Source organism: Corvus cornix, chromosome 8, assembly GCF_000738735.6.
Source record: "Corvus cornix cornix isolate S_Up_H32 chromosome 8, ASM73873v5, whole genome shotgun sequence".
Lineage (NCBI taxonomy): Eukaryota > Metazoa > Chordata > Aves > Passeriformes > Corvidae > Corvus > Corvus cornix.
Genome location: NC_046338.1, coordinates 3,094,031 through 3,115,100, shown reverse-complemented (window position 1 = coordinate 3,115,100; position 21,070 = coordinate 3,094,031).

The following is a 21,070-nucleotide window of genomic DNA, read 5'->3' as shown; positions in this document are numbered from 1 at the left end:
AAGCAGAGGAAGAGATGAGCATCCTCTCTGGACACAGCCCTGAGACAAATCCTACCTGTGCTTTGAGGGCCAAAGCTCTGCTCCAGGTTGTGCTGCTGGGTCCACAATCCCAGCCTGCCCTAAATTCCTTTCCCATTCCTCCCCGCTCAATAGCTGAAGAGGCTTCTTTTTCAAGATGCTTCATGTTGTTTTGTATATTGAGATTAAGTTTTCATTTTGTTTTCGTGAAAGGTTATTCCCAAGCTCTAAGTGCCCTGGCAATTAGCTAGATTCACCATCCAATTGGAATAAACCCCCGGGAACATAATGATCCTCCCTCACAACAAAGCAAATTAATATGACCAGACAATAAATCAAGTGGCAGAATCAAGCCCCTTCCACCCAGCTCCCAATCCCATACCATCAGGCCTCCTCCAAAGCTGTTGCATACAGATGGTTTTTTACATCATGCTGGAAGGGTTGGTAATGTTTGGGCTGTTTAACACCAGTAGGGCTGGGGACAGGCTCCAGAGCCAGCAGACATCTGCAAAATGTGCTGTTGGCAGCTTTTGCCATCCACGGTCAGGATTTTTTAAGTGGAGTGAGCCCAGCCCTGCATCGCCACACTGTGATGCAGCACTTGCAACTCATTCAAAGTGGTGGAGGGTGGTTCCAGGAAAGCTGGAGGGTCACAAGGACACAGACATGAGCCCACACCATCCTCCAACTTCAGCTCCTCTTTAGCCATCTCTAAGCTGGTTTAATTTTACCAAATTATTTCTCAGGTATGTTTGAAATGGAGAATTCAAAATCTTGCATACAAATGGTTCCCTGTGTGTCAAAACGAGTAACACTTCCTTTCCTGAGGGTATTTTTGTCAGATGATGTTTGATCTGCAAAAACATCAACACAAAGCAACTGCATTTCTATCAATAACACCAGAATTTACAATATTGCTGTATCAGTAACATTAATAGCTCAACCACACCAAAACCCAATACAAACCTGTACAGTAACAGCTTGGAATAACAGTGGCATTAATAAAAATGATATCTAGTGAAACAAAAGGCTCCAAACATTTTTAGACAGCTGTGGTTAGAAAGCCTAAGCTGAACTTAGACAGGTTGGACAGGGCTTTGAGTAACCTGGTCTAGTGGGAGGTGCTTCTGCCCATGGCAGGGTTCAGAAAAAATGATCTCTACAGTCCCTTCCAACCCAAACCATTCCAGGATCCTATAATTCCTTTGAGGAGAAAGCAGGGCTGAATTAAGAGCATGTCTTTCCCGCACCACTGAGACAGCAGGCTGGGGCTCAGAGGAGGAAATTTCTGTGTGACTAATACTGAAGCAGATAAGAAGTAATTCCCTTGACAAATAAAGAGTTAAGGCTGCTTAGGAAAAATGGGTTGGATTACTGGTAGGTAGGGGCTGAGTTTCAGGCTGCATTGCCAGGAGATGAACAGCACCAGAGCTAAATAATCCTGGACATGTTCTAAGGGTAAGGCAGCCTCTCTGCTATCCATTGTTTCCTTGAAGGCAGCAAAGCTGAGGTGACAAAAAGAAGAAAAATGGGTGGAAAATGAAGCAAATATCCTTGACTAATGAAGGACATGAGGGCTAATAAACTTCAAGTGATTCATAGTTGGGAATGGGAGAACCCACCCAATATTCATGAATATAAAAAAAAAAATCGTCACCAAAATATTCCCTGTGCTTGAACTGAGTCTTATGCTACCTTTCTCTCTCATCAAATTCCCAGTTTTCAGGTTAAGGGATGTAAAGACAGGTCTTCCAGCAGGAGTGTGCCATCCCCTGCCATCCCACAGACATGTGACTCTATGGTTATGGGAAGCAGTTTTATCCTAATTCCAGGTGAGTTTCTTCCCCTGCCCTTAGGCACAGCAGAGCAGATCCCTGACAACTCCTTGAGTATCAGTAACACCTTTTTAAAAATTGATGTGCAAAAAGAGTTGGATTTCTGGAGGGGGAAGTGCTGCCAGAATAATCAGTTTGAATCCCTCTAATTGAAAGCTCAATGCAAAATTCAAGTGGAGGCAAGCAGAGTCCACAGCACATGGACACCATTAACATAATGAGGGGAAACATGAAGGCTGCAGAGGACATGGAGAGAAATAATCTGGACCTAAGATACATTGAGGGCACACATCCATGCAGCTGTTCTTCACTGGCGAAGGGGAAATGCATTTTCATAGAATTACAGAACGATTTGTATGGGAAGGGACCAAGCTCATCTTGCTCCAACCCCCTGACGTGGACAGACACACCTCCAACTCTCCCAGGTTGCTCCAAGCCCCGCCCAACCTGGCTTTGAATTTTTCCAGGGATGGGTCATCCGCAGCTTCTCCAGGCAACCTGTGCCAGGGCTCCACCACTCTCACATGCAAGAACTTCTTCCTAGTCTTTTATCTAACCCTGCCCTCTGGCAGCTTAATTTCAATAATTACATACGTCTTTAGCAAGGATCCATGATAGTGAGATTTTCAGATCTGTGCTCATGCCTCTGGAAAACTCAGTGTACACAAAGTCAGGCTCAAGCAGTTAGTCAAATCCTGAAGCTGGAAAATGTCACTGGGATGTCCCAGAGCAAACTGGGATCTGCAATATCTTGTGGGGTACACAAGTGGAGGGCACAAAGTGACTCCTCCATCCCTTCAGGTGAGGAAATGGACTGTGCAGTGATGTGATGCAATGATGGAACTTTCCCAGCTGTTAAGGAGGGATTCAACATCTGCCCACACACAGGGAAAAATGCAATTTTCTGAACATGGAGCTTGAAACTGGCCTTGATTTTTGGCTCCTTTTGCCAAATAGGCTGATTCCAGCTATGAGTCAGGTATTGTTAATTCAAGAAGTATTACTGGATTTATTTTATGTCAATTTAATAACTTATTAATAACTATTGGGTGACCAGTCATAAATTAGTTATCACTGCCCCAGAAGATAGTTCGGGATGTACAGAGTGATTTACATAACAGATCTTGTCTTGTCTCTGTCTTCTCTGCTTCTTTTCATTTATTCATGTGCAGAGCCAGGCAGATAATGTAAAAAGTAATTAATAGGTTTGGCTTGAAAAATGTTTTGATATTAGTGTATATTTTATTAATACAAACTATCTGTCCAAAATCCAGGAGCTGGATGAATAATGGGCAGAAAAAACTTCGCTTACTTTAGATACAGCATGAAATTTATTTCATCAATCTTCTGACAGTTACCTTTTAACCAGGTTTAGCAAGGTGGATAAACCAAATGAAATACAGGAGAAAAAATGAAGAAGAAGGCAAACGTACCTGACTACTTGCTCTCATAAAAAAAGAGCAGACTGCTGCTAGAAAGCCAAATTCCCAGCTGGAGAATGATCCCTGGCTGGGGACCAGGTCAAGCACACAGATATGCATGAGACGAGACGCAGCGAGGTTGGCTGGGAGTTCCCTGATGGCAGCAGTGATTTACCTGCAGTCCCGCAGGTATCGGGACAGCCCGAGGCAGCCGTTCCACAGACCTGCACAGGAAGCAGGAGTCAGCAGGGGGACCTGGCTGTAGCTTGTGCCTTTCCAGCCAGGTCATTTGTCCTGTGGAGCAAAGAGACTCAGAATACAGAATAAGGGAATAAATAGGAGGAAGCTGACGCTGTTAGTGGTTATTTATTACCTATTTACTAGCAGACAATGTCTGACCTGCAGGCTATACTAAAGAAACATCCTCAGCTAACTCCTAAATTACCAATGGTTTCTACTCCTGCCACTGAGCTCCAGAAATCTCTGCCTGGCACCAGCCAGCCTGGGAGTCAGGTTAGCTTCTTGGCTGCGGCTGAGGAAGTCGCTGTGTCTGATGACAATGAGTTATGAAACCAGAAAGTGCATCCATAGAACAGGAATGTCAGGGCTGCCTGAACATCTCGAGTGCCTGCATTGTATAACTGAGGTTCAGGTACCCAGCAAAAGAGGCACACTGCTCTTTTAGAATACTTTAAAACAAGCAAAGATACTGTCACTTGACAACTACAGATTTATGGGAATACCAAAAATACAGTAGTCTTGGAAAAGCCTCTCTTTGGGCCAGCAGTTGACGTCCAGTGTCCTGCTCAGCAACATTTGGAATTCTCCTTGCAACCTGATGAAAGGTCTGGTGAGGTGCATCAAGTCCTGGTTACATCCACTTTTACCCTGGTGCCCTCATGTATGCCAACTCTCTCACAGATTCAGAGAATAGTTTGGGTTGGAAGGGAGGTTTTGAGTTCATCTAGTCTAATCCCCTGACATGGGGAGGGACATCTTCCACTAGACCAGGTTGCTCCAAGCCCCATCCAACCTGACCAGCTTTCAGGGATGGGACAACCACAGCTTCTCTGGAAAACCTGTTCCAGTGCCTCACCACCCTCGTGAAATACGTCTCACTTATACCTAATCTATATCAACCCTCTTTTAGGTTAAAACCATCAGCCCTTATCCTGTTGACAAAGTTCCCTCTTCTCCCCCTGCCTTTCCAAAACTGTCCTTCCCCAAGAAAATTTGTGTTTTTCAAGGCCCCAGGCTCTTTTTCCTGGGCTGTCCCTATATCCTAAGCTATACAAACAGAAAAAGAACTCATTTGATCTAAACCAGAGCACAAGGGAGTGTGACAAACAAGCAGCAGGACAAGAGGCAGACTGAAACCAAAGCAAATAAAATAAGGTCACATAGCTGCATAATTGAGCCAGTCCCTCTTTCCAAATCTTATCAAGGGTCTACTTTCCAATGTTATTACAGGGAATTGCAGCCAGTGATGCCAACCTACACATCACAGCTATAGGCACAGCCAAAACCTGGTCATGGAGAGGCCCCTGAAAGAGGATAGGGAGGTGGCTAGAGGATTTCTGGACCCAGGCTTCAAAGTGCTCTATGAATCCTGTATCTGGTCTGATAATTAAACCAGAGTTGGATCCATTCTGCAGGGGTACATCTGCAGGACTCCAGGTGTTAGGAAGAAAGACCTTTTGATAAGGTCCATCACTCAGCTGTCCTGCAAACTCTTCCGGTCCCAAGTTTTCAGCAGTTCTGTTTCCTGGGCTGTGCACATATTAGCACAGATAGTCTTCAGGGAAGAAAGCAAAGTGGTGATCTGCAGGTCATCTCGCCACACAAGCACAGTGGATGAACCCTGGGACAGCATGAGATGGGCCAAATTCTGCTGATAAATGATCACAACAAATAAAAGGATCATTTTTCACTACAACCGAGTCTGTTTTGCAAGGGAAAAGGTCTTTTGAGATCCATTGCAGAACTTCACAGAGCAACTTATTTGTTCTTACTGGAGTGATTCAATTTGTTGTAGTGTGTTGCTGATTGAAGGCCAGAGTTTTGCTAACCCTAAGTGTTGTATGATTAATAACCTCTTACTCCAACAAATGGCTAGTTTGTACTCTTCAACAAACCCCTCCTTTTGCAAAGTTTGGTCTAATGTTTACTGCAGAGCTTCATATTTTGCATAGGATTCTGCTTCAGGGAAATTGGGTTTCAGGTTTCTATATCATTTCAACACAACCAAAAGAGAAAATCTGATTTTCTTTTAATTCAACATAGATCACATTTCAAGTATCACCAAGAAAGAAACCTCCTGCAACTCACTCTGTGATTTATGACTACCCCTTTCAGAACAATTACTATTTATACATTCATTTATTGTGTCTCTTGGTGTCGTATCTTTGGCAAAGTCATTGGACAACGGAGTGTGTCCCAATTCTCCCTCCATCAGAAAACATTTAGCAGAACTGCCTTTTAATAATGATACTGCCTTTTAATTTTCCAAAATGAGAATGTGGATTGTACCACTTTACTCAGCTTTTCCTTTGATTAATGGGAACACACTTCTGCATACTGAGACCAGGGCAGCAAGCTTTCTGGCCTGAAACAATTCCAACAGAAAGCTTCAAGTATAAAAAAAGAGGGAACTTGGAATGTATTGTTTTAAGGTAGATTCAGGGTGAATTGAAAGATAAGACAATGGAAAGGTGGAGGAAGAAATTCTGTTGGAAACAGGGCTGTTTACAAGAACCAAGTCAGTGCCTGGACATACTTATTGCTTGGATAAGAAGAGATGAAAATAAATACTCTGCTGATGATTAGAATAGATGATCCTGCTTCCCGGCTGTCTTCCATCATAAACAAATGGCATAGGCCAACAGTTAAACATCATATATTTTAATTAGTATTTAAAGCACTTAGTTATCTATGTATTGAGTAACTGCAACAAAGCTTTGTCAGGCTGGAATGCAAAGGGGGGAGTTTAGCAAGGAAAAGCAATCTGATCTGTGCTCAGTGCTGGGGCCTCCCTTCAGATACCTAAACACTTACATGCCAAATTCCAGCTGACATTTCCAAAGGAAAAATAAAATGAATGGAGAACAAAAACAACTGATGTGAAGTAAATAACTCTTTGATCCTTGAGTTTTCTATGATACATGTATGGGGTAAGCAGAGCTGCACACTGGCACTGAAGCTGTGCCTGCACAACTGCACTGGTCAAGGGATGCATGAACTGATTGCTAAATGTTGACAAACTTCTCCAGCATATTCATTATACAAAGTATGAGGTATTAGGCACTTATATATTTTTATAAACCATTGCCTACTTGTGAAATATCTGTTAGCATCATCAGTATCCAAGTATTCTAATGATGATTTTTTTTTTTGGGGGGTGGTGTAGGATTATGTTGACCTCTTGTTGCATGAGCTTAACTTGGCCATAAATGTCTGCAATACCTGATGAATACCACTGGTGTGAAATAAGCCCTGCTTGACAGCAACACAACTGTCAATCCACTACAGTTTAAGCTTATTAGGAAGGTGGCTTTTGGCCCAAAACGTGCCCTAACTGTGATGGTTTGGAAAATGAGCCCAATGCGCTGCATGGTGTTGGGGACTCATTGACCTACAGTGATTGTAAAGATTGTAAGATTAGTGTTTCCTGGAAACTGAACCCATGATATTGAAGAATTGAGACTTTTGATTAACAACCAAACGAGAAGGTCAACCTGACTTCATGAAGATAAAGTGAAGTTTTAGTAGAACTGAAGCCAAGAGGAAGCTCACCAGTTGCGACTGCTGACGCAGAATTCATTTCCACAGGCTGCCTAAGGAAAGAAATCCAGTGGCATTTACAGTCTCCTCATCCTTTAATCTCCTTGGGATCCAAGCAAACAACTGACTGCATGGATTAGAGAGGTAAATAGGAACAGGGTCCTGTGGCATTTCCCATGGAAATCAAAGAAAATTTAAAAATCTGAGGGATTTTTTTCTCTCCGAAAGCAAAACCAACAATTAATAGTATGCTATAATTAACAGAATTTCCTAAAGTTAGAAGCATGTGAAAAGAATGTGAAAAGAAGAATGTAAAAATGCACCTCTGGGTAAAGGATGCTTATTTTGCTGTCTGTACTGGGGGACCATGCATGGCCCTGTTTCTAGGGACAGGGTACATGCCAAAGAAAGGTGATTTAGGGACACTCAGCTACAGTGCTGCCCTTTAATTGAAGCACAGATTCCCCTTTATCTTCTGGGAAGTGGGCAGGAACCACAGTCAAGCATAGAGTCATCTCTGCACTCCTCCAGGCTCCCCCAGAGTGGGTGCACTCCCCTCTTTGAAGAGAAAGCTTCCCAAATGCTCCCAACACCAACAACCTGCAGGAAGGCATTCAGTGTGCTCCCAGGCATCAGCATCCCCTTCCTCACAGCCACTGCTCTGCATCTGGACACACATCCTGCATTCCTCATGCTTGGGACTCCAGTGGGGCATCCTGATGCTCCCAGGACTGCCCCATGGCTCCGGCAGGATCGCTGCTGGGAATTGCCTCTGAGGGTGGATGGTTCCATTCTGACCACATTGCCTATCTCTGCTGGCCAGGGTGAGCTTCCCTAACTAACAGCCGCATTTCCAATGAGCCTGGAAAAAGCTTGAACTGCACTTCTGAGTGCAAGGCTGCTCTGAACAGCTTGCCCAGTTGTAGAGTTATTGAAAACACTTTCACATGTAATTTTATTGCAAGAACAGACACAACTGTGACTTTATTGATGGCTTTCCTAGTTATGGAAGTGTTTCACTGCTCTAAACCCCGCAGCTCACCCTGCAACCTCCCCAGCTCTATCATGCCCCATTTAGTGCCGTTCTAATATTAGCAGACCTTTGTTTCCACAACCTGGATTTTCCGTATTTTCATCCCTACGACCAAGAAAGCTCATGGCCAAATAACAATGAGCTCATCTCAAATGCTTAAGCAGCCAGTGCCAGGTGAACAAATTGTCTATTATTAGACTCTTTCATGCTCTAAGAGCTTTTGTTCCCTACTTGCCTGCCTTAACACCTGCTGTCGCAATGTGTATCAACTTTCAGAACATCATTCCCGGTAACAACCGAATGTAAGAATGTATTCGGGGATTGCTCAAAAGAAAGTGATTAAGTTTGTAGAGGGGGCTTTGTCAAGCACAAAAAAAATTTAAAAAAATAAGGTGAGTGGTGATGGGACTGGAGTAATTATGAATATAAATCAAAAATCTTCACTGAATCAACACAATAAAAAGTTAGGCATTCAATCGCAGGGAATTCATTCAGCCACATTCAGGAAAACACTAATAGTTGTGAGAAATGAATTTGTATTAGTAGTAGTAGTAATAGGAATTTTTTTCCTTCAGTGAGTTTCACACAAATATAGAGTGTTTGACTGGTGTGTGAAAGCGTTGATGGGATTGTGTGGGTTGGGCATATGGAAAAGGTGTAACCCAAACCCAGCAGCTTAAAAAACACATATATAGATATTTAAAAATATTTAGTAGTGTGATCCAAATGTTAGAGAAGGAAATCATAATTAACAGGTTATAAGGTATGTTATGAGTGGGTCTGGCTTTTACTGGAGCAAGAACAGTCGTGGCTTCTGGTACAGAAATGGAGTACTGTTCTTATGTGGGATGGATTTTTTTTTCTTTTTACATTTTTCTTCTGTTCAGAAAATCAAACTTAAATGGTTGCTTTTACAGCCATGAAATAGAGCCGGAGAGAGCAGCATGACCTGGGAGAGGAGGCTCAGCAACCACCTGGAGTGGGCAAAATTCTTGCCCATGGCTGAATGGGTTCCCCCTCTCACCAAATCAGATGTCCATTTATGACAAAATTCCTCACTATCCCCTTCTCACCTGCCACATCTATTTAGATTGTAAATGTTTGAGGCCAGGAACTGTCTCTCACCGTGTGTTCATCCCTTGCACAGCACGGGGGGGGCTCCAGGCTCTGTTGGGCTGTCACAGGATTGTGCTGCACACAGTAAACAACACAGAGATCTACAGACAGTGAAACCCCAAAAGCATTTGTTACCTCATTTTACTCTGCAATAAATTCTGACCTTGGTTTAGTATTGCTATTGAAAAGAGCTTAAGGCCAGTTCCCAGAAAAGCAGAGTCCAGGCAGTGTATTACTTATAGCAAGTAAGCTTCTCTTACAAATAACCCCAAAAATATTCCCTATACAGAAGGCAGTTTTCCTAACAACCCTTTCTTCACTTGTGTTTCCAAAATCACACAGTACAAGCAGCTGCATGCACTGCACCTCCATGGGACACAGCTATGTACCATTATACTTGCGCAGAAAGTCTGCCGTGGTGCTGGCTGCATTTGGATTTTAGCACTTTCAAATCAGAATTGAGGGGATGGAGGATTCATTATTGACTTTTCTTGCTGCTTATTTAATACATATGACCTGGCCCCACCAGTTAAAAATGTTGAAAAAATATTACTTACAAGAAAGAGGAGGACACAGAGCAGTCTCTGCTAAAGAAGGAATTGCTCTGCAGAAGTAGTTAGTCAAAATACATCTGTTAAAACAGGAAAAAAATCAACAGCAAAGTTACTTAAACATGTACACCACATTCAAATTCGAGGAAAAAACGTTATTTTTGGACTGTAACTATGGTAAGGGTACATTAGATCCTCTGCTACACTGCTAATAATGAATAAGAAATCTGGAGGCAGAAAGTGAAGTGTTCATCAGAGTTGTTTTAACTCGGTGTGCGATACCCGCAGCTATCCCTGGGCATGTGCCTTGGCCGTCCCTTGTGTCCCTGGCCAGACCCACAGCAGGAGGGGCAGATCCACCATAGTGACCATTGTCCTACAGGGACATTCTTTGCTTCAAGTTGTTCCCGGTGCCTTTGCACCTCCTTTGTCCTGTCCAAAGATAGAAACCAGTCATGGGTTTGACGCAGCGATAGGTCAAAATCATCCTCTTTCTTCAGAACTGAGCAAAGATTAGTCCACAAAGAAATCACCAGCTTGGGCTTTCAGCAGGCAAATGCTCTGTTCTGCTTTCACAAAAGGCTACTCAAAATGTTGTATGTTCGTTTCATTAAAGATGTGTAATCTTGGAAATATTAAAGTTGGAAAAGACCTCTCAGATTGCCAAGTCCAATTATTAACCCAACCTTTCCTTTCACCAGTTATGGCCACGTCTTAACAAAGGCAAACACTGAAACACCAAAAATCCCTGACTAATAAAACCCAAAAATACTAAAGAGCCAAACAAGTCGGTAGAACTCAAATAGGGGAAAAGCAAAAGGAGGAAGTATCACTTAGGTGGCTGAAGGTTTTCCTGACCTATGATGTTTACTTGTGAGCTCTCACAATACAAACATGAAAAAGTTCGGGAAACACTATCACCCATACAAAAATCTGATGAGTGTAGCACATGAAGCCTTGCTGTTAGGCATAATAATCCCTAGTTCATATGCAAGATTTATTCCGAGCATTTGTTATTACACCTCTGAACATAAACATAGAACACGTACGAAAGATAACAGGCAGGACAATTCACTCATATAGATCATCCAGAACACATCTGACATGATCTCTTGTGTCAGATGGGCAAGCATATCTTTCTTAGAAGATGTTATATATCCATCAGCATAAAAGAGACGTTTCTGCCTCTGGTGTTGCACACTGGTATCACAGGGCTGCTGTAAAATAGGTTCAGGGGGCTCATGAATCTGCCTAAGCCACCAAAGATAAACAAATCTGGAACTCATTAGTCTTCACACAGCAGTGTTTTGGCACACAGAGGAAAAGGAGTTATCAAGACTAAATTCAGAAAGGTTGATATATGTATCTACATCTCAAAATGTCTGTTAAACTGCCAACATGCTTCACATAGTCCCTGTGAGGTTTGTATTTTTTCCTGCATTGTTTAAGCTGTCAAATGTTAATGTGTTTCTGGCTTAATTTATTACACTGATATGACAAGTTATGAGCAAATGTATTCTTGTTTACTACTGTTAATATTTTGGTTATACTCATTAAGAGCAGTTTTAAGATTAGTCTTTTTTGTTATTTTGCATAGTGGAAAAGAAGCAAAAGTCCTCAGCAAGGACTGAATCCCACTGCTGCTTGCAGCACAGGCTTCAAACCGGAGTGCTCCAATTAACTATTAAATCATCACCACAGATCAGGACAAATCCTAATGAAAGGGTGTCCTGAAGCCTGCCTGATGCATGAACTGCCCTGCTGCTTATGAAATCTCACCTGGATGTGAGAGGTGGACATTTCCACTAAGTGAAATTCCAGAATGTGCTCCTAAACAGGTAGAGTGGTTTTCTTCACTAACAGGAAGCCAAGATGCATAAAATTTTCTTTAATGCTAGCAGGGTCACCCTCTCCAACTTCAGGGATGGCAGAAAGTATTCCCCAGCCTATCTTCTGCAGGGTCCAGTAGCTTTTTGTCATATTTTGGCTTCTCTAGCTCTTGAGTTCCCTAAGTGAGAGCCAGTTTCATTGGAAAGGTAATGGAGCAATCATGGTGCAAGTGCCATGATCTGGTGAAAATGTGAGAGAAGCAACACACAGCACTGGCTAGGGTACACAGCACATGGTCAGTGCATTCCCCAGGAGCACCTGGACATGAGCTATAATCATCTTTATATATAAAAGGCACTGTGATGAGCATGAATAATGTCAGGCTGTCATTCCCACAGCATGATGCAATATGACACAGCTCAGTCCCAAACCCTATTGTGACACAAATTTAGAAGCAGACTTGGATGAAGATATGGAATTCTGGCACGGGAATTATTTTAATATTTTGGAGATTGTTTTCATTCTGGTTTGGAAAGAAAAGAAGGAAATCTAGAAGGTTTGAAAAATTATCAGACAATTTGGATAAGTCTCCAATTAAAATTCCACTTGGTTGCATAATACAGAGACAGGAACTTGGAAGTCCCAGATGAATGGGAGTCTCAGTAGTCGGGAGCCAATGCTCCTGGCTTTCCATGCATGCACAAAACCCAGAGCTGCAGCAATCTGCTCAATGGGCTGTCAAGTTGCCCATCAGCTGAAACTCCAGTGCCTCTTCCACTCTACATTCAACCAGCTACAAATCCTGCTCAGATCCTCACGAAACAGTGTCCAAGTAACTTTCTGGGAAATCCACATCTGTCTGGGCAGGAGCAAGATCCCTTACAAATATGATCTCCCTATCTTGAGAGTGGCCCTGTTTATGTCCAAAAACAGAACTGCAAAATTTCATGATAATTGTCAGTGATTAAAGCACATCCAAGACAACCGGAGAATTTCTGTTACCTTCAGTTGCCTTTGGGCCCGGGTGCTGCACCTACACCACCTTGCAGTATTTACTACATACAGCAAAATTCATTGCAATAGAGATAAATTGCCTACAAAGCTTTAGCTCAGAAATATTTGCTTATCTGGCAGGGTTTTTTAGTAGTCAGGTTGAGACTTTTCTCTTTCAGTAGCTGGATGAAGCAGATGGTTTGATTCAGTGTGGCTACAGAAAGAGAGCCAAGGCAATTCTGGGACTATGCATGCAAAACCTTCACATCAGGGCTCAAGAAAAGAGCTGCTGCAACATTCAGTGATGAATAATGTGGCAAAGAACAAGCATCAAGCAATTGTTGGAATGAGTTCTGTAGAGGCAGCTCACCTGGACTTACCGGCCTGGTGGGCTCTGTCCATCCACAGCTCACGTGGTTCACGGGGCTACAGAGAGGAGGGTTCTGAACTTGGCCGCTTCTTCCCTTGCATTATCAGGAATATGTTTAAATGTGTGGGCTTTAATAACATGAAATGCCTTGTGATTCTGTGCCTCCAGAGTATCTCTGAATATACTTGTCCCCAGGACACCAAGAATGGCATAGTGGGCCTTTTTTATGGCACTTTCTCAGGTAAAGATCAGCAGATGAGCTCCCGGCCTTGCTCCTGCCCATATGTAACACAAGAATAGTGAGGACATAGTTTTCATTGAAGAGACTTTTCCATGGACTGTGATCCCCTTTTGGAAAAGCACAACCAAGAACTCCATTCTGACCTGTCCTTTTACTCCTACATCTTCCACTATTATAGCATTGCCGACATATTTCATTACATTTCACTATATCAGCAATCCTAGATATACTTTACTTATCACTTATCAAATGCACATAATATATATATCTATTTAGTTTCAATTTTCTTGCATGCAGTCTGAAACAGAGTCAAATTTCTTGTTGCTACAAGCCAGCCCAGGCACCCTGAGAAAACATGCCAATTGACAGAGGTAATTTATATTTAGTTTGCAATGGATATACAAATTTGATCTGCTTCAGATATTTTTGCCTGGAAGCAGAGGTATCCCAACATTCAGATAACCCAGATTTCCAGATTAGGATGATGAGGGAAACAGGCTACAGATCTTTGCTTGCTTAACCTTGGGAAACACCACTCTCTCCTCAATATTTTACAGTAAATCCTTGGTACAGCTTTCATTCATTTTCACTTCACCACCATTGTCTGAGATGGCCTCCAATGCTGACATGCTGACATTCCTTCTGCCTAAACATGCTTTTTTTTTTTTTTTTTTTTTTTTTTTTTTGTTATGCTTCCTGACATTTTTATTTTCTGGGTCATACCCCACTCCACTACATATCATAAGCAAAGCAATAAAATTACTCACATAAAGCCCCTGTGAGAACTGGACCCTTTGCTTTCATCAGTGAACTCCCCTCATGTTTGATTGTTCAGATCTGAATAGCTGGAATATGTTTTAAGGCATAAAAGCACATTGTTTCATATGCTCAAGGAAGTTGGTGATGATGGGTAGATCTCAGCCTGCGTTGGAAATGCAGTACCTCTCTAACAAGTTGTCAATCTCAATTAAGACATCAACATGTCGAATTAGGAAGGTACTGCTGCACAGCCTATTGTTGAACTGCGTGTCAGGTGAAATAAGCACTAATTATACACTTAGCCAAATATGTCTGTTCAATATTACTTCAAAACTAAGGTCACTGAGTTATTGTGAAGTGGTAGTTTACACTATTTTGGATCCCACCAAATGGCAGGTGGCCATACAAATATGCAACTCAGCATGTTCTGCTTGGTCCCCACAGCTGTGCTGCCAATCAGTTAAGGATGGCTGCAAGTAAATGCTAATTAGCTTCTGTTGATCTGCATATTCCAGCAGCCTCCCAGGATTCCCATTTTGATATGCAAGATTGCCAGTTGGGTATGTGATTGAATTAAGAACCAGAAAAGATTTTATCTTCCATGCAGGAAAATGTGGGTCTGAATCCCCAGTAGAGGCTGTTATCACTCTGATTTATGTTTGGCAGTGGCTGTCATTGGAGTGGTAGCAAAGGCTCAGTGCTAGAGGGTGCTACCTCCCTTCTTTTGGAGGAGAAAGACTCTCCTTGTTAAGAGCAAACACTCACCATCTGGGGCCCGACCCAGTCCTGGATTTTACATTTTCAAGGCTTCCACATGTCTGCTTCTCCACGCAGGGTCCAGCAGATGCTCTTCTGTAGGTTGACTGGTCCTCGAAAAATAAATAGGAATTAAAAAAAAAAAAAAAAAAAGAGAAAGGAAGTGAAAGAGTAGAAAGATTTGGGGTGATAGGTTTGGATTTTTTCATTGGTAGGGTTGCAAGGGGCCAAAAAAGAAAAAAAAAGAGATTTCCCAAGGTTGTCAATAGCCTGTTAATAGTTGGCTGGTTACATTTCCAAGGACCACTTAAGAAAGAAATGGCTGGAAAGTTGTACTTCTGGGAGCACAATGTTTAGATTTTGCACCTGTACTTCATAAGGGAAAAAAATGTGATCTCATTATGTAAACATTACAATAACAATTTTCAGAAATTTTGCTTGGCTCTGCTGTTAGTGAGCACTGGTTCCCTGTAGTGAGGAAATGATATTTCTCAGAAACCACTTAGTGCATATGAAGGCAAAATAAAATTTGTCTCATCTTTGTGATTTTTCACCTTATGCCTTGATTGGACATTGGAAGAAAAATGATTATTTAATTACCCTGCCAAGTTTCTGTAGGTTGTTATCATATTGTTTCTGGTCTTGAAAATAACTCCAATAAAAGGTTGGCTTCAGGATGATGGAACATTGTATGCTGCCTTAAAATGCTGGGAGACTGTTCTTCCTTAGGGATTTGAAGTGATTTTCTTTTTAAATGATGTTGTTCTCCCCTTCATAAAGCTTGTCAGCACTCTGCTGTAAACAAGACACCTAAATACATGAGCAATAATCCAGTTCAATAAAGTTTATGGGAGAAAGTCATAGGTAAGATCTCACTGCAAATTTCAGTGGCATATTTAATGTACAAAGCTCTGAAAGCAAGATTACAATCACTATTTTAAAAGGTCCTTGTGTATCCTGACACAGTTGAAAACATCCTCTTGTAAAGGACACAAAAAAAAGAAGATGGATTAAGATGCCACATTTAAATGAGTGCCAAACATTTTCAAAGTTTTTATGTTTCTGTGATTGTAATGAGTAAAATAAAGAAGTAGGGAAAATACTTAAAAGATAGAAATAACTGCCAAGAATTCTAAGCCAAACAAGATTTGCTGTCCCCTCTATTACATGTACTATTACAAATTCAAAAGGAGTCTTGACTTAACTGCAGGAATAACCTACATTTATATATATTACAAATAAATATACACAGATGTATATTATATATATATATATATCTGTGGGATCAAAACCAAGCTTCCATGAGGAGAGAAACAGGATTATTTCATCAGATGCAAATTCAGCCTATGGCCAAAACTCCGTAAGTTTTTATGTGTTAATGTTAATATATTTTTACATGTTCATAAGAAAGTGGAATTATTTATAAATGAAACTGAGCACTGTTAAAACCTTGTAATGCCATGTTTTTGCCAGGTCATTTTTTGATAGGTTGTGTATTACCACTAAATACATGGCCCCAATTCCACAAGGCAATGAAGCACACAGTTAACTTTAAGCATCCTTGAAATCAAAGAGACTTATTTGCTTTGATAAATTCGGGCCCTAGGCTTCTTGAGATATTAAATAATATATCATATTTCTCTCCATTAAGCAAACTTCAGGGACCAGACAGTTTGGGAGGTGTTTTATTTTAACTTTTTTGCAATGACACTCTCAAAATAAGTATCTTTGTCCTCGAATACATATGGGCAAGAGTACCTTTGTGCCCTCACATATTGCACAGGCTCCAAGGAACTCAGAAAGTAACACTGAGAATAGATAAGTCAGAAAATGTCAGTAAAAGTGCAGTTCAATCTATTTTTATAGTTTTATTATCGTTTTAGCATTGACACAATTCAGAAGGTTTTGAAGTGCTCTGTGATCCCAGTTTGTCAGATCACAGAGAGTTACGTCACTTGTCCAAGCTTGGCCAAAACAGACAAGGACTTTCCAGTCTGGAAAAGAGTCTGGGAGAAAGGAATAAATATTGCACTGCATAAAAACTAAACTAATGGGAGGGAAAAAAAAGGAAAAAAAAAAAAAGAAAAAAAAGCCAGACAGACTTTGCATGTCTCACAAAACTGCAGTTACAGTCTCTAAACAAGTTATCTGGCAGCTAGTTTAAACTAAAGAATATAAAATGCTTTTTTATTTTTAATATGCATATGTGATAGATGGGGTGATAAAAGGTAATAAACAGTACTTGGGGTGGACATGCTAAGAAACTCATGAGAAGTCTTTGTTGTTAAACAAAATTCAATCTATGCATAAAGAGACAAGCTCAGGTACTATATTTTGGAAAAAATGATCTATTAATCCATTCTTTACTATCAAGTGAACTGCTGAAGTAGTGTGAATACTGCTTTGCAGGAGGACTAAACAGAGAAAAGATGTATTGGAACAATAGATCAGTGGATCATTCTTTACATCGGAATAGTAAAAGGTTTTGTCCACTTATCTCTACCATTCACACTCCACTTTGTCTGTAAATACCTAACAAGGTAGAGTCTGCTTTTCACTCTTGTTAGCTAACTCCAAAAAAATAAATACCAGAAAGTGACAGTTAGGGTACATATCAAGGAAAAAAAATCAGCTTAATGATAATTATTAACTCTTGGACCTGTTTTCCACAGGAAAAGGTTATTCTATTGAGTTCTTACTGTCCTGTTAGTTTAATTGTAGGACAAAATCCTGCCTCAGCAGGGAGGAGTGAAGCAAGGACAAAGACTCCTATGTATGAACTGGAAACACTGATGATTGAAAACAGAAGAACTACTAGAAGGAAAAAGCATAAATCTGAATAATCTCAACCAAACCATATCAAAGCTAAAAGTTACTAAAATTAGTTTCTGAGAAGGTTGAACTAGACAATCTTCAAACAGAAAACTTCTTCATTTTATGGAAGTGAAGCAGTTTGATTCCTTTTCCTGGTTCTATGGAGACTGAACTAAAAGATAGAGCTGTAAATATGGTGTGGATAAAGATGAGGGTAATCTTCCTGTGGTTGTTTCAGTATCCCAAGAACTCTAGACAGGCAATATATGACATCTGCTCTTGTAAAAGTGACCAGAAATTGGTTGCTTGATAGCAAACCAAATAAATGAATACACTGGTTTGCACCCAAATATATGTCCCAGTCTCTCTTTTTTTTTTTTTTCAATTTTACCTTTTCCATGAGCATCAGCCATTAAAACTGACCAGTTGAGATCCCAACTTCTCTGAACTTGGAAAGCTTGTAGGAAGTTTGCTCCACAGCCACACAACTCTCAATGGGAACAATGAGGGAGGACACTCAGTTTGACAGCTAGGGCGTAAAACTCCCATTCTTTCCTTAAACACAAAAATGATGAAAACATTTATTATGAAACATATTTTCCATTACTGTATTGTAGAATGTAAACAAGTTCTCATGACATATGGGGCCATGTGTTTCCTTAAAGAGGTGTTATGTATGTCAGAAGCAGCATATGTACCGTGTGATACAGCTACCACCATGGTAAGCATTTGTTATTGCCTAGTGAACAGGTGCATAAAATCCCCATGTAAACAGATGTCATAGCTGCACTGACATCTCTTACTCATGTCTACTCCTGCAGGAAAATGAGGGGGTTTGTTTCCCCCTCTTGGGTGTTTAATGTGGATGGCCTAGACTTGTGTGTCTGCATCTTCCCACTTCCACGGATCTCCTTCTTGATGGCACAGTGGCTTTTAAGAGGAAAATCACCCAAAGAAGAACCCTTTTCTGTAAGAGGCTCCACACTCATGCTCTTTCCAGAAGTGTCCATACACATACTGTTGACAGGCACAACCAATTTCACATACAAACTAATCTAATATTGAGGATCCTGAAAGGTACAACCAGATTTTCTCTTATCCCCTAGAAGATGGCTTTTCTCCATGAAAAAAAGTTTTGAAAATCAGACAATTCAAGTGGAGCTCATTAGAAAAAGACAAAACACACAGAAACACTGCTCTTTACTATTTCACTTGGCAAGGTGATGTTTACAGGTGGACTAACATGACCAGGTGAAACACAGCAGATCTCACTGGGAGTCTCTGCATGGCCACAAGTTCCTGCAATGGAGCCAACCCAAACTCACTGTGCTCATGTGAGAAAATTGTCCTTCCCTGCTAGCGATCTCAGAACTACCTGCACATCTCATGAGCTCCAGGTGCTCTTAGATTTGCATATCTTAATCAGTGCAAGCCTCAATTATCAGGTCACTTTGGTGAGAAGCTCACAGAACCCTTTGTACCAACTCCCTGAACCCTTTGGAGGCTGAGTAATGTAAGGAGTAAACATAAATATGTCATTTCCTTTTATCAAACATATGCATTCAAATCAGGCAAAAAGTCTCGAAAGCTAAGTGTGGTACAGCTTCACACAAACATGAAGGGGCTGGTGTGCCAGATCTGGCTCTTCCCTTCTCACACCTTCTTTTAAACTGAGATATTTGCCAGAACTTTTCAATGTAAGCCAAGGCTGCAGCTCTCTGCTGTTCTCAGACATGGTCACATTTGTGCTTGTCCTTGCCTGGTACATATTAAAATAATAATTTTTCCTTCCTTTCACCCTTCCAGAGCAAAGTAGTCTGTTTCTGCTCACATACTAAATTTTTAATGCAGTTTTCATTTTAAATTCCTTTAGCACACTTTCTGTGGTTCTTTTTGCCTTCCTTTCTTCCCCATTCCCCTCTACTATGGCTTGTTGCACAAAAGAAAAAGCCATTCTCATGAAATTATGAAAAGAGACAGTATATTAGGAACATGAATCTGGGCTTGATCCAAAGCCCACTGGAGACAAGGCTATTCTTCACATTTATTTCAGCAGGCTTTGGATCAGTCACTCCCGCAGCAAAAGTCTCTCAGTATAGATCATTTAAGTTATTAACCATGGCATGTTTCTTTCCAGTGAAATGCAGCTCGGATGGCACCAGATAACCCACTGCAAAAAATGTATATGGTAAATCTGAGCATGCTCAGCACTTTATTTATGGCAATTTCTGATAGAGCAGCCAGGCTAACCAATATCCATAAATTCTGTGTAAAGGGAGGTGTTGTGTGCACTGGGAACAGCACGGCTGAAAGTTGTGGCCCTATTCAGGTGGCTGAGGTTGTATCATTTCTTGGCTTCCTTGGGGTTTCTAGGGGTTAGTGATGACAAATCACAGTGGGAACCTGTCCTTTGTAGAAAATGTCCTTCAAGACTCATCCTGCTGACAGAGATGAGGTGATACAGTGAAAGGAATGAAGCACAAGCCAAGGAGATTGAAGGTATATCTGCTGAAGACCACCTGGGAGAAATGATCCTTTCATGAAGAGACAGGTATGTAGGAAGGAAGAGAAAAAGTTCTGCATGGTTGGCTTCCCCCACATCACAGACTGCCAGCTGACATCACTGGTGTGGGTGCAGGTGTGGAGCTAGACAGGGCAGAAAGGTCTCTTCCCTGGCCAGGGTGTCCCACCCAACCCCAGCCAACTGCCTTCAATCACCTCTCCCTTCTGGAAACATCACAGGTTTGGGGGTTTTTTCAGGAACATCTCTCAGCCATCTCTCCCTGTTCCGAGGCAGCTGAGCTGGAGATCAGACAAGATCACAGCCTAGAGCCAATGGTACAGCTGCAGGCTGCAGCAGGATCCATAGTACGCCCTGGAATTAGGGAATCATTCTCCTTTCTCCCCTACTTCCTTGCAGTGCCTTTCCAAGATGCTGTGGCACAGAGAAAACACAGCCTACTGTTTTAAAATGGTATTTGCATTTCAAGTATTTAAATACCAGTAAGAGATGCTCTACAGCCATTTACCAAGGAAGTTTTCCACAGCCCTTATTTCTGCGTAAAGGAGCAAGTTAATTTTCAAATTAAATGATATTGGATGTTCAGAACCCATCACATCCATATACCCCTGTCTTTCTCCCCATTCCCTGATCACTTCATTAAGTGTGAATAAAATCATCTTTAGCTGATACGAGGAAACTCATACCAGAGTCTTTTAAGACAGTACTTTTTAGATCTGTATGAAACCAGAATGCAGGATCTGAAATAAAGTATTAAAAATTCCCTTCTGACCTTACTCATTGAATGTGTATATTTTTCCTGAGCTGTCCTCATCACTCTGGGAATCTTTTTACTGTGAAAGACAGATTACTCCAATTCTCTGTTTTTCTTTTTTTTGGCAGGAAAAGTCTTTGAAACATCAGTGGCCAAATCAAATGGAGGGATTCACCCCAAGATCTATTCTGTTTTACATCATTCATCTCAACCAGAACTGTGCAGCAGGGGTGGGACAGGTAAATGCAGAGTGTAAGGACCTGTTGTTACTCAGCATT